Source organism: Sus scrofa, chromosome 1 (assembly GCF_054392235.1).
Source record: "Sus scrofa isolate SSC_HxYL_T2T_F1_AM1 chromosome 1, Sscrofa_HxYL_maternal_Yorkshire_Landrace_v2.0, whole genome shotgun sequence".
In the NCBI taxonomy this organism is placed as follows: Eukaryota; Metazoa; Chordata; class Mammalia; order Artiodactyla; family Suidae; genus Sus; species Sus scrofa.
Window position 1 is genome coordinate 31,282,043 of NC_139383.1, and position 16,462 is coordinate 31,298,504.

Genomic DNA, 16,462 nt, shown 5'->3' on the forward strand with positions numbered 1-16,462 from the left:
TTCTTGGTAGCATTTCTCAGGACAATATTGCTTTAGTTAAAAACCAACTGTTCCTTGTATTCTTTTTAATACAATGAATGGACATGCCTTGACGAGTGTTCCATGGCACAACAAAAGTCTATAAGAGGAACACAAAGAATAAGTCTAATTAGGTCACATTCTTGCTTTTAGGAAATGAGCATTCTTCTCTACATTAATACTTATAATAAACATGGCTTTTTAAAATGAAGAATAACTAAATAAGCATAATTTTTGTGGAACATCAAAAGATCATTTTGGCTAAATATGCAAGAAGGAAGAAAAAGTTTTATTTGTATTGTTTTCTTTTTGGAGTTTTCTAATGTTACTATGTGTAGGAGTCTGGTTTTTCAAATTGAATATTATAAGAAACAGGGTTTACAATGCTTAAGTTTAAAAACTAAGTAAGGTAATGAAGGAAATGCTGAGCCCAGATAAATGGGTGTCGTTGTGAAACATACCACTTTTTCCCATTTCAGAGAACTGACAAGTGTTAGTTTCAATGTGGAGCGCTTGTTCTATCAAAACAAGATTTAAGAAGTAGATAAGAGATAGCAAACTTGGGCCAAAACAAACTGTTTCTAGAAAAATGAGAAATGCAGGGAATTTCACTAGCCAAACATTTTAATAATTAAGAGCTAGATGAGTGCTGTAGACATTAAGAGAAATTAATGGGAGGGGAGAGCATGGCATAGCACACTCCACCTCCAAATCTGGAGAACTGAGTCTTCATAGTACTACTGGGAATTATGAAATCTTTGGGAGATAGAGTATAACAGAGGAAGATTTATCAAAATAATGTGGTCGAAGTTCAGGCTGAAATTTCATCTATTCCTTTACTAATCCTACAAACATTTTTGGACACATAATTACTATTTTCCAGGAACTGTTTTTCGGTCACAGAACACAGCCATGAATTAATCAGAACAAAATCCTAGATCTTAGGAGAGTATATGTTCTAGTTGGAATATAGACAATTTGAAAAACTGAAGTATAATTGACCCACAACACTGTGCTAGTTGCAGGTTCACAACATAGTGATTCAACATGTATATGCATTACAAAATGATTGCCACAATAAACGTAGTTACCATCTGTCACCATGCAAATTTATTTCAGTGTTATTGACTATATTCCCCGTGCTGTATATTTCAGCCCTTTGATTCATTTATTTTGTAACTGCAAGTTTGCACCTCTTAATCTTCCTCACCTATTTCACTCATCCTCCCAACCTTCTCCCCTCTGGAACTACCTGTTTTTTCTCTATATCTGTGAGTCTGTTTCCACTTTGTTATGTTTGTTCATTTTTTTGATTCCATATATAAATTAAATTATATGATATTTGTCTTTCTATATCTTTATTACACTTAGTATAAGATTTCATTTCTTTTTTCTTCCCCTTCTTACTTTGCTTTTTTTTTCTTTTTAAGGCCACATCTGTGGCATATGGAAGTTCCCAAGCTAGGGGTCAAATTGAAGCTGTTGGTGCCAGCCTGCACCACAGTCACAGCAACACCAGATCTGAGCCACATTTGCAGTGTTCGCCTCAGTTTGTGGCAATGCTGGATCCTTAACCCACTGAATGAGGCTAGGGATCGAACCCATATCTTCACAGACACTATGACAGGTTCTTAACCCACTGAGCCACAATAGGAACTCCTCACTATTTCTCTTGCCAACAGATATTCCACTGTATAAAGGTAGCACTTCTTCTTTATCCATTCATCTATCAATGGACACTTAGGTTGCTTCTATATCTTAGTTATTCTAAACAATGCTTCAATGAACGTAGAGGTGCTCATAACTTTTCGAATTAGTATTTTTGTTTTCTTTGGAAAAAATGCCCCAAAATAGAATTTCTAGATTGTGTGATAGACCTACTTTTAATTTTTTTGAGGAATCCCCATACCATTTTCCATAGTGTTTATACCAATTTACATTCCTGCCAAAAGTGCTCAAGGACTCCATTTTCTCCACATCCTCCTCAACATGTTATTTTTTGTCTTTTTGATAATAGCTATTCTGATAGGTGTGAGGTGAGGTGATATCTCATCATAGTTTTGGTATGTATTTCCCTGATGATTAGTAATAGTAATCTTCTTTTCATGTTTATGTTGGCCATCTATATGTTTTCTTCAGAAAAATATATTTTCATATCCTATGCCCATTTTATAATCATATGATTTGGTTTTTTAGATGTCAAATTGTATGAGTTTTTGTATATTTTTTATATTAGCCCCCTATGAGATATATCATTTGCAAAAATCTCTCATACAGTAGGCAGCCTTTTTGTTTTGTTTTGTTGGTTGTTTCCTTCACGGCAAAAGCTTTTTATTTTGGTGTAGTCCCATTTGTTTATTTTTATTTTGTTTCCCTTGCCTGAGGAGACATATCAAAAAAAAAAAAAAAATGCTGCTAAGACCAATGTCAAAAATTATACTGCTTATGTTTTCTTCTAGGAGTTTAACGTTTTCAGGTCTTACATTTAAGTCTTTAATCCATTTTGAGTTTATTTTTGTATATGATGCAGGAGAGTAGTCCAGTTTGATTCCTTTGTATGTAGTTATCCAGTTTTCCTAACAGAAAACCTAGCATTTATCAAAGAGGATTTCTGTCCCCCATTGTATATTCTTGCTTTGTATGTCATAGATTAATAGATCATACAAATGTGGGTTTATTTCTGGGCTCTCTGTTCTGATCTATGTGCCTAATTTTGTGCCAGTACCATACTGTTTTAATTACTGTAGCTTTACAGGATAGTTTGAAGGCAAAGAGTGTGATGCCTGCAGCTCTATTCTTCTTTCCCAAGATTGCTTTTTCTATTTAAGGTCTCTTGTGTTTCCATACAAATATTAGAATTATTTGTTCTAATTTTGTGAAAAATGCAATTGGAATTTTGATAGAAATTATACTGGCTCCATAGATTTCCTGAGGTAGCATGGTCATTTTTAACAATATTCATTCTTCCTATTCATGAGCACAGTATGTCTTTCCATTTGTTTGTGTTGTCTTCAATTTCTTTCATCAGTGTCACAAGTTTTATAAGTACAGGTCTTTTACCTCCTTGGTTAAGTTTATTCCTAGGCATTTTAGTCTTTTTGATGCAGTTGTAAATGGAATTGTTCTCTTAATTACCCTAAATGTTAGTTCACTGTTAGCATAAAGAAAAGCAAACAGATGTCTGTATATTAATTTTGTATCCTATAAATTTCCTGAATTCTATGATGAATTCTGATAGTTTTTTGGTGGTGTCTTTGGTATTTTATATACACAATATCTTGTCATCTGCAAACAGTGATAATTGTGCTTTGTGCTTTCCAATTTGGATTTGTTTTATTTCATTTCCTTGTTTGGTTTCTGCGGCTAGAACTTCCAATACTACATTGAATGAAAGTGGCAAGAGTGGGAATCCTTGTCCTGTTTCTGATCTTAAAGGAAATGCTTTCAGCTTTTCACTGTTGAGTATGATTTAGCTGTGGGCTTGTCATAAACAGCCTTTATTATTTTGAGGTATGTTCCCTCTATACCCACTTTGTGGAGTTTTTTTAATCATAAAAACATTGAATTTTGTCAAAAGACTTTTCTGCATTTATTGAGATGATCATATGATTTTTATTCTTTAATTTGTCGATGTGGTATATCACAATAATTGATGTGTAAATATTGAACCATCCCATTTGATTATGGTGTATGATCCTTTTAATGTATTGTTGAGTTGATTTGCTAGAATTTTGTTGAGAATTTTTGCATCTATGTTCATTAGAGATATTGACATGTCATTTTCTTTTATTATGGTGTGTGTCTGGTTTTTGGTATCAGTGTGATACTGACCTTAAAGAATGAGTTCAAAAGCATGCCTTTTTCTTCTATAATTTTTTGGAACAGTTTAAGAAAAAGAGATTTTTAACTCTTTTTAAATGTTTGGTAGAATTCACCTGTGAAACTTGACCTTTTATTTTGGGGGAGTTTTTTTAATTACTGAAAAATTTTATCATTGGTAATCAGTCTGTTCATATGTTCTGTTTCTATATGATTCAGTGAGGAAATTGTATATTTCCTGGAATATATCCATTTCTTCTAAGCTTTCCATTTTATTGGTATATAAATATTTGTAGTAATCTCCATCATCTTGGCCACTCAGAATATAGACATTTTTTAAAGATAAACAAAATTAGTATGTTCAATACTGATAAATACTAAGGGTGAAAAAGACAGGGAAGAAAGAAAGTAAGCAAGGATGAAATTTTAGATCAAATGTTCAGAGAAGGGATGAGTTAGTGAAAAAGCCTTGAGACAGGAGGATATCTGTGTGTTTGTTTCATGGCCAATATTGTTTCTGGAAATATGTTGGACTGAAAAATATGAACACTTCCTTTAGAAGCATTTTTAAATTCTGGATATGATATGATTTATATTTTATGGTTGTATAACAGATTATTTAATGACTTAAATCTATAGTAAACATTCATTATCTCTGTTTTTTTAAATTAAGAATTCAGAAGCAGCCTAGCTGGGATCTGCTTCCAAGGTGGCCCTCTTACATGGTTGGAAAGTGGATGTTGGTTGTTGGTGGGAAGTCTCAGTTCATTCCCACGGGGGCCTCTCCACTGTCTGCTTAATTGTCCCTACAAGATGATACTGGTTTCCCCTAGAGCAAGCAATCCATGAGAGAGGCCAATATGGAAGCTGCAATAAGTTTTTATGACATATCCTTGAAAGACACACATTGGCATGTCCACATTATCCTATTAGGCGCATGAGTCAACCATGATTCATTGTGGGAGGGAACTATATAAGCACATGAATACAAGGAAGTAAAGATCATTGAAGGCCATCTTGGAAACTAGACACAACACCACTGCATATACACAGGTGTACACTAAAGAAATAAGGCAAAGCAGGTAGAAGAAACAGCAAAAATCCTTAGTTCTGAGCAGCACTGAATTGATAGTCATCCCCAAGGGATTTGCTACTCTCCATCTTCCTGAGTCTGAGGCATAGTCTTCTAAACACAGCAGTTATTAATAACCAAGGCATAGATCCAGAAAGATGGGAATTTGGAAACCCAACAGTATAACCAGAATCCTGAAAGTGTTACACACTTAACAAAAGTGGGACTAGAAAAATATGCCCACCAAGAAAGGAAAATAAATTCCATTTTAATTGGCCTGAATTCTGGTGGAAAAAAAACCTGTTTCCTAAGAATTTATAGCCACTGTTAGACCCTCACATAGCTTCAGGTTTGGATTTACACCTCTTGGAACCAAGAATCCCAAACCAAAAAATTCACAGAAAGTGGTCCGGAGTTGGCAGCCTTGGGGTGTCTGGCAGAATCAATTACAAATCTTCTCTGGAGAAAGAAGTCTTTAAATCATGGTTTGCATGATTCCCATGTAGGATGTGCTTAAGAAATATGAATGTTCATTACACAATTATAAAGCACCACACAAGGAAACAAGGCATTGTGAGTGAGATTTTTTTTTCCTCTTTTTAGGGCTGCACCCACGGCATATGGAATTTCCCAGGCTAGGGGTTTAATCAGAGCTACAGCTGCTGGACCTTCACCACAGTTCACAGCAATGCCGGGTCCCCGAACCCCTGAGTAAGGGTAAAGATTGAACTGGCATCCTCATTGATACTAGTTGGATGCATTTCCTCGGTGCCACAACAGGAACTCCCGTGAGTGAGACTTAAAAGTAGCAATAAGCTACAGATCTGAGCACCCAGGATTTTGGATTAAAGGATTATGAAAATAAAGGTCTAATATATTTTAAAAATGTTGTAATACATTAAAATCATTAATATGTATTTTTAAATAGTAAAATAAATAAAAAATAAATACATAGACATGATCATTCAGATTTGAAAATAAGGATCAATTTCAACCACAAAGTAGGAATAAATAATGTAATAATCAAAATTACAATCTCACATTGGGACCTCCTACTTGTAGCATATCAGAATGAGGAGATAAACAAATGCTTTTCCTGAAAAGCAAACATAAAGCTGCACAAAACACCATACGATCATTTCAAAAGGTACAGAAAAAACGTTTGGCAAAATCTATACCATTTGTGATAAAAACATCTCAACAAATTAGAAATAGAAAGAAATTTCCTCAACTTGACAAAGGGCATTTATGAAACGCCTACAGCTAACATTGGACTTAATGATTTGAAAGAGTGAATGTTTTTTCCCTAAAATTAGGAACAAGGCAAGGATGTCCGCTCTTATTGCTTCTATTCAACATTGCATTGGAGGTTCTAGCAAGAAATAAAAGACATCCAGTTTGAAAAGAAAGAAGTAAAATTTTATTTATTCAGATGATATGTATTCAGAAAACTGCAAATTCCATTTGAATTAATAAACAAGCTCAATAAGGTTGGATACAAGACCAATATACAAAAATCAATTTTATTTCCACATACAACCAACTGTCTGAAAATAAAATGAAAATAATTTCATTAAAAAGAAATACTTAGGAATAAAATTATTAAAAGAAGTGCAAGACAGGCACAAGAAAAACTAGGCTGAGAAAATTTACAAAATATCTAAATAAATGGAAGGACATTTCATGTTTATAGATTGAAAGACTCAGTATTAAGATGGCAATTCTGTCTCAATTCTCCCTAGTAGAAGAGTTGCAAAAATTGACAAACCTGATCCCCAAACACACACAGAAATGGAAAAGACCAGAATAGCTAGAACAATTTGAAAAAGAAGAAGAGTTAGAGAACTTCAAATTCCCGATTTCAAAAGGTAGTGTTAAACTACAGTAATCAAAGCAATACAGGAATGGCATAATAGATTTATAGATTAATGAATCAGAATTTAAAATGCTGAAATAAACTTTTACATTTATGGCGGATTAATTTTCCACAGTGGTACCCAGGCAATTCCTTGAGGAGGAAGGATCGTCCTTTCAAAAATAATGCTGGGACAGGACAATTGAATATCTAAATGTCAAAAAAGGAATTTAGATCCTTATCTCACATCATACACAAAGATTCATTCAAATCGATCATAGACCTGAATGTAAAAGTTACAGTTCTTAATTTTTGCCCTATGTGTATTACTTGCTTAGCTTTCTTTGAATTTGGCATATATCTACCCTTAAACTCTCCCAGGAGTATAAATTTCCTCTCAGTACTTCAAACACATCAGGTACCCTGTGAGTTTCAGAGTTTGAGATGTTCTCCTGAAGCCTTCTGTTCTACACCAACGTGGACTGATTCCTTTCTGTGACAGAGTTGTCACCTCTAGATCTCTCTCCATCCAGCTCTAGGGGGGCTTTCCCTTTGTTTCTTCCATGTCTGAGACCCTGATTCCTGACTCTCCCTCCAATCATCCTCTTTCTTGCTTTATTCCTTGCTTTAATCCTTTGTGAGAAAGGATGTAGAGAAGATTAAGTTTGTGAGATTTTTTGCAAGTCTAGAAATTCTTTATTGGTCACCTCATCCTTAATTGGTCATTTGTCTGGGTCTAAGTTTTTAGGGTGGAAATAATTTTCCTTCAGAAATGTGATGGCTTTGCTCTAGGGACTCCAGGCTGCTAGTGAGCTATCGGAAAGTTTGAGTCAACCCGATTCTTACTTTTTTATGCAATTTTTTTCCCTTTTCTGGCAATTTTCAGATTGTTTTCATCTGATTTTTTAGTGGTTTCATGATGATGTTCTTTGATATAATTTTATTTTCATCCTGGGTCCAGTGACCCATTTCTACACTTCTGGGAGGGTTTCTTGAATTATTATTTGATAACTCTCCCCTCCTCCCTATGCAAATTATTCTTTCTATTTCTGGAACCACTGTTATGTGAATAGAACTTCTTTATTGATTTGGTGTTATTAAAAATAGCTAATTGGCTAAGTTCCTCTGGTGGCGCAGTGGAAATGAATCCAACTAGGAACCACGAGGTTGTGGGTTTGATCCCTGGCCTTGCTCAGTGGGTTGAGGATCCAGTTTTGCCGTGAGCTGTGGTGCAGGTTGCAGATGTGGCTCGGATCCCATGTTGCTGTGCCTCTGGCATAGGCCGGTGGCCATAGCTCTGATTAGACCTCTAGCTGGGTGCGACCCTTAAAAGACAAAAACTACATACACACACACACACGCACGCACGCACGCACATGCATACGCATGCACACACACACACATAATTGTCATCTTATTTTCATCTCTCTCTCTTTCTGCTTTGCTTTCTTTTGTGTGTGTGTGTGTGTGTGTTTCCCCCGTTTTCCACATTATCTTCTAAGCCTTCTTTTGAGCTTTTCATTTATGGTATTTTGTTTTTAGTCTCTCAGATTGCTTTTATTATCTGAGTGTTTCTTTCTTATGGCATCCTGCTAGTAATTCACAGATGCTGTATTTTTTCTTAGCTCTCCGAGTGTATTAATAATAGATTTTGTATTTCGTTTTCACAGAATAGTTTCCATTTCCTCACGTTGCATTTTTTTTTTTTTGATGATTTGTTTGTTTGTTCTTTCATTTTAGAACAGTAGAGGATTTCCTCAAATACCTTGTGATCTTTTGCAGTTCATTCATACTGGGAGTTGGGGAGTTGAATGAAAAGTTCTACAGACTAATGGGACACGTACATGGGGGCGTCGTGGTGGGGGGTGATCTGACTTGGTAGTTTTTTGGGGAGGTGCCCAACCTCAACATTTTAGGCTGAGTAGATTCTCCAGTGAATTACCTTCTGTAAGGCAGCTCTCAGGGTTCTAGAAGCCAACGGAGACAACACTGCAGTCTGACATTCTGTACCTCGAGTACTTCCCCTCTTCCCTTCCAAGACTCTTGACCTCAGTATTGCCTGGTCTCCTCACCTCCTTCCCCAAATAGAGTTGCTCTGTCACCCTTTCTGGAGAATAAACCTTCAATTTGGGGCTGGAACAGATGAGGGTTGTTGGCCCAGCTGAGTGGAATAGAGGGGATTTGGTTATCTACCTCCTTTCTAAGTTTTCAAAAAATCTTATTTTCACTGCTCCCCCACCCCCCATCAAATTCACTCGGAGGGGGTCTGTGGAATTTGCAGTGCTTGGTCATTTGGAGATTCCGGGATGTCAGTCACCTTTCTCCTGGACCTCCTCTATTGTCAGGTGAGGATGTCATTTTCTCAGATTTGCTACATCAGTTACCATTGATTCAGAGGCTTTATGGTTTCCAAAAGTTTGCAGCTCTTTTCTCCCCTTATGTTCTTTTTTTCCTTGTGGGTGTAGGGCTTTGAAAAATCACATTAGTGTCTTTCAGGAGGGAGGGAGGCCAGGCAAATCACATGGTCAGTTCACTATCTTTCCTTAGAAGTGTGTTATATTTTTCTGTATGCCTTTTCTGCCAGAAAGTTTTCATAATTTAAATTAACTCATTTAGAAAGATGCTTTTGTGCCTTGAAATAGGTACATTCCTAGCAAGGTTGGTGGCAACAGGATTTATCCCCAAAATGACAGACACTGTATGTAATACTGGCATAGCCCTCTCTCTACCAGAGAGAAATTATATTTCTCCTGATCGCAAAGGAAATTGCTCTCCCCCCTTCTTGGTAAATGTAAATTAAAACATAATTCTTGGACTTTTTTCTTGCTATACATTTTACTCTTTTTTTTTTTTAGCACAGATATTGAATAGTGATTTAGTACACTGAAAATTAAGGAGCAATAAAAATAACCCCCCAAATTCACATTTTAAATTTCCAAAATTAATGACTAGTTTAAAATGACTTCCTAGGCCCATAGATTTGTATTTTAACTTCTCTACAAATGAATAGCATCTCAGAACACATTCAGGAGCTAGATCTTTCCATTAGGTCAAAGGGCAACACGATGCAGCTTATAGAAAGCAAGTGCTTTTCGAGTGATGTCAAAAGCCTCAGGGGAAGTCTGCCAGTCTGAGAGGGGCTTTATTCATCACAGTCAAACACAAGGGTCCCCAGCAGCACTCAAGGGACAAGAGAATGGAAAGTCTGTCTAATTTCAGTGTGCTCCTTGATCTCCAAGGGTAACTTACTGCCCATAACTCCACTTATCTGCCAGGGTTGGTGAAAATTCACACCTAGGGTCCAAGCTGCTGGTTTGGTTAGTCTGCGGGAAAACCCTGCCCATCCTGGGAGGTTGGGTGGGGCCCCTTCACACCAACTCTTTCCTTTTGCTTTTGATGTGATTTGCCCTGGAGCTCTTCACTCCTGTATTTACAGTTAAGAGTAGATCACTTCTCTCGTAACATTGATATTGGAATCAGGCAAAGTCAACAGGACTCTTTGCATGCTTTTAATTACAGGGTTTTTAAATGTTTTCTTTTGATTTCCTACATTTCACTTTTAGTCACTTCTGCTACACTTTTCTCTCTTTCCAATGTCGACGTCCAACTCTGCTTCTCCAATGTTATCCAATTTCAGAAGGAATCCTGCCTTATATTAATGACCAATGGAATGGAAACAGTAACTTCTGGAATTTTTATTTACAAATGTGAATTCAATAGACAAGAAGCAATCAATTTCAATTTCTTGAAATAGAATATAGTTGTGGTGCAGGGTTGGTGCAATGTGGGAGGTAAACCAAAACCAGGTGGCTTGACTAACTTTCCATGGTTTCGTTCTAGAGAAATTATTTCTAAGTGAAGAATAGTTTTGTCTTTAGGCTTATTTATTTATTTATTTTATTTAACGTATACTTAAATAGCACTTCCTAGCGCCAGGCTTTAAGGAATTTATAAGTATGAGCTTATTTAATCCTAACAATCCCATAACTATTAATTTGATCCATGTTTTATAAGGGATAAAAAATAAGGCACAGAGAAGTTAACTAACTTCCTTACGTTGACACAGCAGGCAAGTGGCAGGGCTGAGATTCACTCCAGGTGGGTCCTCTGCTCCAAAGTCCATGCTCTTCTTTTTCTGAAAAATTGAACCCATACCTTGTTACCTATAAGTGTGTTCTGCTTATAGAAATTTATCAAGAAGGGAAGACAGGAAAGGAAAGAGAAAGGGAGACAAAAGGTGGGGAGAAGGAGGAAGGATGGAGTGAGAAAGAATCATAAATGATAATGATTAGTCGCATTCATCAATGTCTTCGCAAGCTGGGTTTATTTAATTCAGTACCATACATTTAAAGCATGTGCCATTTGAAAAAGCTTCCAATGTAATCTTCTATATGCTGCAAAGCCAAGTGAGTGTACCATACTTGAAAATACTGAATGGTGCATTAAAACATGAATCTGCTTTATTTATTTATTTATTTATTTATTTGCTGCACCTGCAGCATGTGAAAATTCCTGGATCAGGGATCAAACCCATGCCACAGCAGTGACCAGAGCCACGATAGTGACAATGCTTAACATTAACCCACTGAACCACAAGGGAACTCCTGAACCTGCTTTAAATCAAACATTTCAATTTGCCAAATAAACTGGAATTGTGGAGGAATAGAGAGATTATTTCATCATATTTTTTAGAGTATTCAGAAGCTTTCCAATAACTGGCTAAGGAAAATACGGGTATCAGAAAAAAGGTTTCAGTTTCCACTGTGTTCCTAAAAATTGTGTTCTGTTTTCAAATGTAGACTCAATAACTAACTGAGTTTTAACTTTTTAAAGTTAAGATGTATTAAATTGATGCTAAAGAGATGTTATGTTTTCTAGGCAAATATAGCCTTCCCACAACATATAGACATTCTTAAACAAATGGTTATGAAGTATATGATGAAATTGGAGATATATTTTAACCGCATGTTTGTGGGTGTGTACTTTGTGTATGTGTGCGTGTGCACACATGTGTATGTTACAGAGGAAATAAGACTTCGGAAGTTAAACTAGAACAGTGGGACCCAAAGACAGATTATGTGTCAAGCAATCTAAGTAAACAAAAGACAGGAGGAGATAAAATATTTACATTGCACAGCTCATGATTCAAAATGTCATACCTAAACATTCATTTGGTCGACTGAGTTTGTTTCCTAATAAATTAATTTGATAAGTTTAAACAGCTCTGCTTTGGGGTGTCCCATAACGAAATGCACTGGCATTTCATCCTCACTATCCTTTAGTTCTGCTCTGAATGGCACATCTCTGATTTGTTTCTTTAGAGCCTGGACACATTATTTCTTTATGGTGGTTTAAACTTTGTGTCTTGGCTCCACTAAGAGTATCTTGATGCAGTTCCCCTTACATAAATACTCTGCCCCCAAATTTTTGCTTTGTTTTAGTTACTCTCCATGTTCCGATAATTCTTACCACATGGAGCAAAACATTTCAACACTATTTATTCAGGAGAATGGAGGCCCTTAGTTTGTTCTTTCTTTTGATAGAACTCAAAATAGGAAAGTGACAATATTTCAAAAAGAGTTTTATATTAAAGAAAAATTTGTTCCATATCCACCTCAAAAGAAGAAAATAATTGTCAGATTTTGGACTACCTATAATTTGGTGCTTCTTTGAATACTTCCTGAGTTACTGAAATCACTAAAACGCAAGCTCCATGAGGGGACAAATTATTTTTAATGAGTTTGTTCAGCAATATATCTCCAGCATCTAGAAGTACAGGCATACAATAGGTCCTCAAAATTATAATGAATAAGTGAATAATAGAACACCCTGGAATTCAATCTAAATGAAAAACTCACAAATTTCAAATAAAAAATATTTAAAGGAATTAATCTCCATGAATTAGGGAATTCTTTTATAAGGTTGTGTAACCATAATTTATAGAAAGATTTTGCTTCACAATATAAGTGAAAAATTTTTTATGTTTGCATGTTTAGAAATTCTCATGAATATCAGATGTTCTGATAATTTTTAATCATTGATAAAGGTATAGAAACATAAATTCTGGTAGCTATTCACAAAAGGCTGAATGAAAGAATGTCAGACTTCATTAGAGAATGTATACTGTGAACACATCTTTCTATTAAATATTTAAATAGCATTTCTTAATTTAAAAATGTTTTTTTCTATTAAAAACATCACAGTTTTCTTAAACTTTCTGATGTGCAAGTTCTGGTCCTCCCAACCTAAAATTTGTCCTATTGTTGGAGATCTTTCTTCTAACCAAGACAGTATAAAAAATTTCATCAATCTGATATCACATTTCATATATACCTTAAATCTTGTTTGCATCTTTAATTTTCCTTTTCAGGCTGGATCTTTATTTTTCTTATTTTTTAATAAGTTTTTTTGGCCGCACCCACAGAACCCATGGAAATTCCCAGGCCAGGGACCTAACCTGCATTACAGCAGAGACAACGTTGGATCCTTAACCTGCTGAGCCATCAGGGAACTTCTCAGGCTGGATCTTTAGATAAACTCTACTCCTACCATCATCTCTTTGCACCAATTCATCTTCCCTCTCATCAATATTATCTTAGTTGGTCATAGCTGTCTTGGAAAATCTAGCTAAGCTTCTGTTTTCTGTTGGAACATCCCAAGCTTCTGCTCTCCGGGTTTAGAAGCTCTGTGTGAAACACCATAAATTTGCCAAGTCAGGGCAATGGCCATAATCAATGGAGAGTTACCTTGAAATGGTGACCCAATGGATGTGGTGATTACATGTGCCACGTGATTGAAGGTGGCAGGACTCTGGTAGTCCCCTGTCATGCTTGTCCTTTTTATTTTTACACATCTCTCACTCTTCTGACTCATTCAGTGGGATTCAATCTGTTGCTTTTTCCAGTTCTCTCTTTTTACATTCTTGGCCACCAAAGAAACATATGGAATTCACATGGCAATTAGACAAACACTTTTCAGATAATTTTTTTTCTTATAAAAGGGGTCGTTTGCTTCATTAGATAATTCAGAATTGACACAAAATATGCTTTAAGAACTGATTACTATAGAGTTTACCAGTTTGCTTAATTTTGCCACCCTCAGATGACATGCATTTTATCACATGGTGTTTGCTCTTGTTCATGGTGTAGATACAGGAGTTTCTACAAGACTGAATTAAAACATCACTTTTAAAGAAGAAGGCAGAACGGAGCAGGAGTTGGTCTGTGCTGGCTGATATTTGGCCTCTTGTTTGTGGAAGATTAAATTGATCCCACAGATCAGGTTAATCCCTTTCCTGGAATATTTAGGCCTGCTAAATATTCTTTACATAGAATATGAAGGTAGAATTTTAAAAATGTTTTCCAGTCCAAACACTGGTTACACTAGTCAAAAAAGGAGATACAGAAATGATATTTTGATTTCTCTGGTTTATATCCCAAATCATGATATTTTTTTAACTCCCTTTGAATTTTTTTTTCTGATTTAACAGTTCTGCAGTATAAATAGAAATAATAAAACATTATTTGTCAGATTTTTTTAAAAAAAGAAAAGAAGTTTTAGAATTAGGTTTCCAAACTCTTTTGCACTTACTGTTTAATACTTGTATCATGGTCTCAATTACCTAAAGCCTTCACTCCCTAATATCACAGGAGTCACAAAATAAACCTGCAATTTGAAAAAAAAAAAAAATGTGACCACGGTCGTTTTCTCTGTAACTTTTTGCTACTGTGAATTCTAAGCACTGATTATATCACTTGAGGAAAAGAGCTAGATTACTTGTTTTTTTCCTGTTATTCCTTACAAGACATAAACTCTCATTTTATGTTACACGAAGTTTAGATTTTCAACATATTTAGTTCTCCTTTCCTAACATCTGAAAAGAGGAGAAAATATCGATTAATAATTATCATTCTGCCTAACAAGGATAATTGAGTTACTTTAGGTTGTATGTGAGTATGAGGCGGGGGGTGGGGGGGCGGAGGAGAAAGAGTAAAAGAGAAATATAATAAAAAGATGACTGACTTTCTTCAATTTCACTTCCGTTTCACTTCCCAACTTCCCCCCTCACCATGACCTTTTAACATTAAATGTTTATATCTTCCATTGTCATATAACCAATGTTAGGATATGGCCACTCCTCAAGGAACTCAGTAACCACATACGATTTTAGAAACTTGTATCAAGAAAAGCTCCAAACATTTATAGCAAATTGGTTTTCTGTGGGTTTTTATTTTATTTATATTCAATAAAAAATACTGCCAATAGAATTGTTAGAGAAGAGCTGTACAAAAAAATGCTTAGCCTAATCCTGGGAGATACCATGATTGGGAAGGTGGTTTTCCCAGGGCGAGTCTTACCCATCACACTCTGGATGTGCTGATGCCCAAGATTTCCCCAGATGTGGCGGGAAGCTCTACTGCATCATTTGTGGTGATGGGGAACTGCATTCTTGATTTCCCCGGAAAAAATGAAAAGCGGTTTAAAAAAGTTTCTTTCTAAGATACATAACAGTTTATAGTTATTCATACATTTTACTATTATAAGAAATTTCTTCCTTTACAGAGAAGACTCTGTTGTCTTTGCTTTTATAGAAATCAAGAAGCATTTTCCCCTCCGTTTCCTCCAAATAGGGAAAAAACACTACTGAATTCATTAAGCAACTGTAGAGATTAAATGTGGCAATTTGTGGAACAAAACTGCAGCACTTAATAAATGCATTAGTATTATTGCGATGGTGATTATCATTATTATGATTTTATTCCTAAGGCTAACAATACTTGGATCTATCCATATCCTCCTCTTAACAGTTATTCTTTATTCTTTTGGTATCAAGCTCACTGCTGGAATTGGTTTTACCAAATACTAACTTCCATAAACACCTCGGAAGACAAAGGGTAGAGGGGAAGAGGACATTGTAAGTGAATACAGTGAAATTCCCCTCAAGTGTAGGGCTCCCTAGAAATTACCCTCTGGTCATGCTCCTGTGTTCTCATTCCTATTAATGGTTTTACTCCTAAGGCTAATTTTGTAATGCCTGGGGTTTTTATAGACTTTGGGTGAACTCTGCTGTAAGTTAGTGACAGCAATTATCTGGTCATTTATAGCAGTGACCATCAACTTGATGATCTGGTTTAAAATTCAGAGTTTCATTTGGTTATCTAAGAAGAAAAGATGATGTTTGAAGATCAAATTGCGTTTAGTAAGGCTAAATCAATTAACCTTTCATCTCTAAGTTAATCTTTAATTACTTTAACTTCTAATTTGGATCTTTAAGTTTGCATATTTCCAAAGAATTGAGACTTATATTTAGAAATGGAAAAAAAAATCTTGCAGCATAGGAAATAAACACACATACTTTTCTTTTTTATCCAAGTACTGATTAGCAAGGTTCAAAAGCTTGTTTAACACTCATTTCCAGACTATGTCTTATATTTGCCAGTTTCCATTTGGAAAAATAACTGCTAATTATTTCAATAATTAGATTCCAAGGGACTTGTTTTATTATTTATTATGTTTAGTAATAATTGTAATGACTTCCATTATATTTTTGAGTAGTTACATTTTTATATATTTTTATATTTTGTATTTCTAGCCTTTATGTTTTTTCATTATAGTACAGATGTTGTTAAATTTTTCCCAAACCACATATAGGATTTTGGAATCAAGTAGTACTGAATTGTTTCATTATTCTTAGTGTG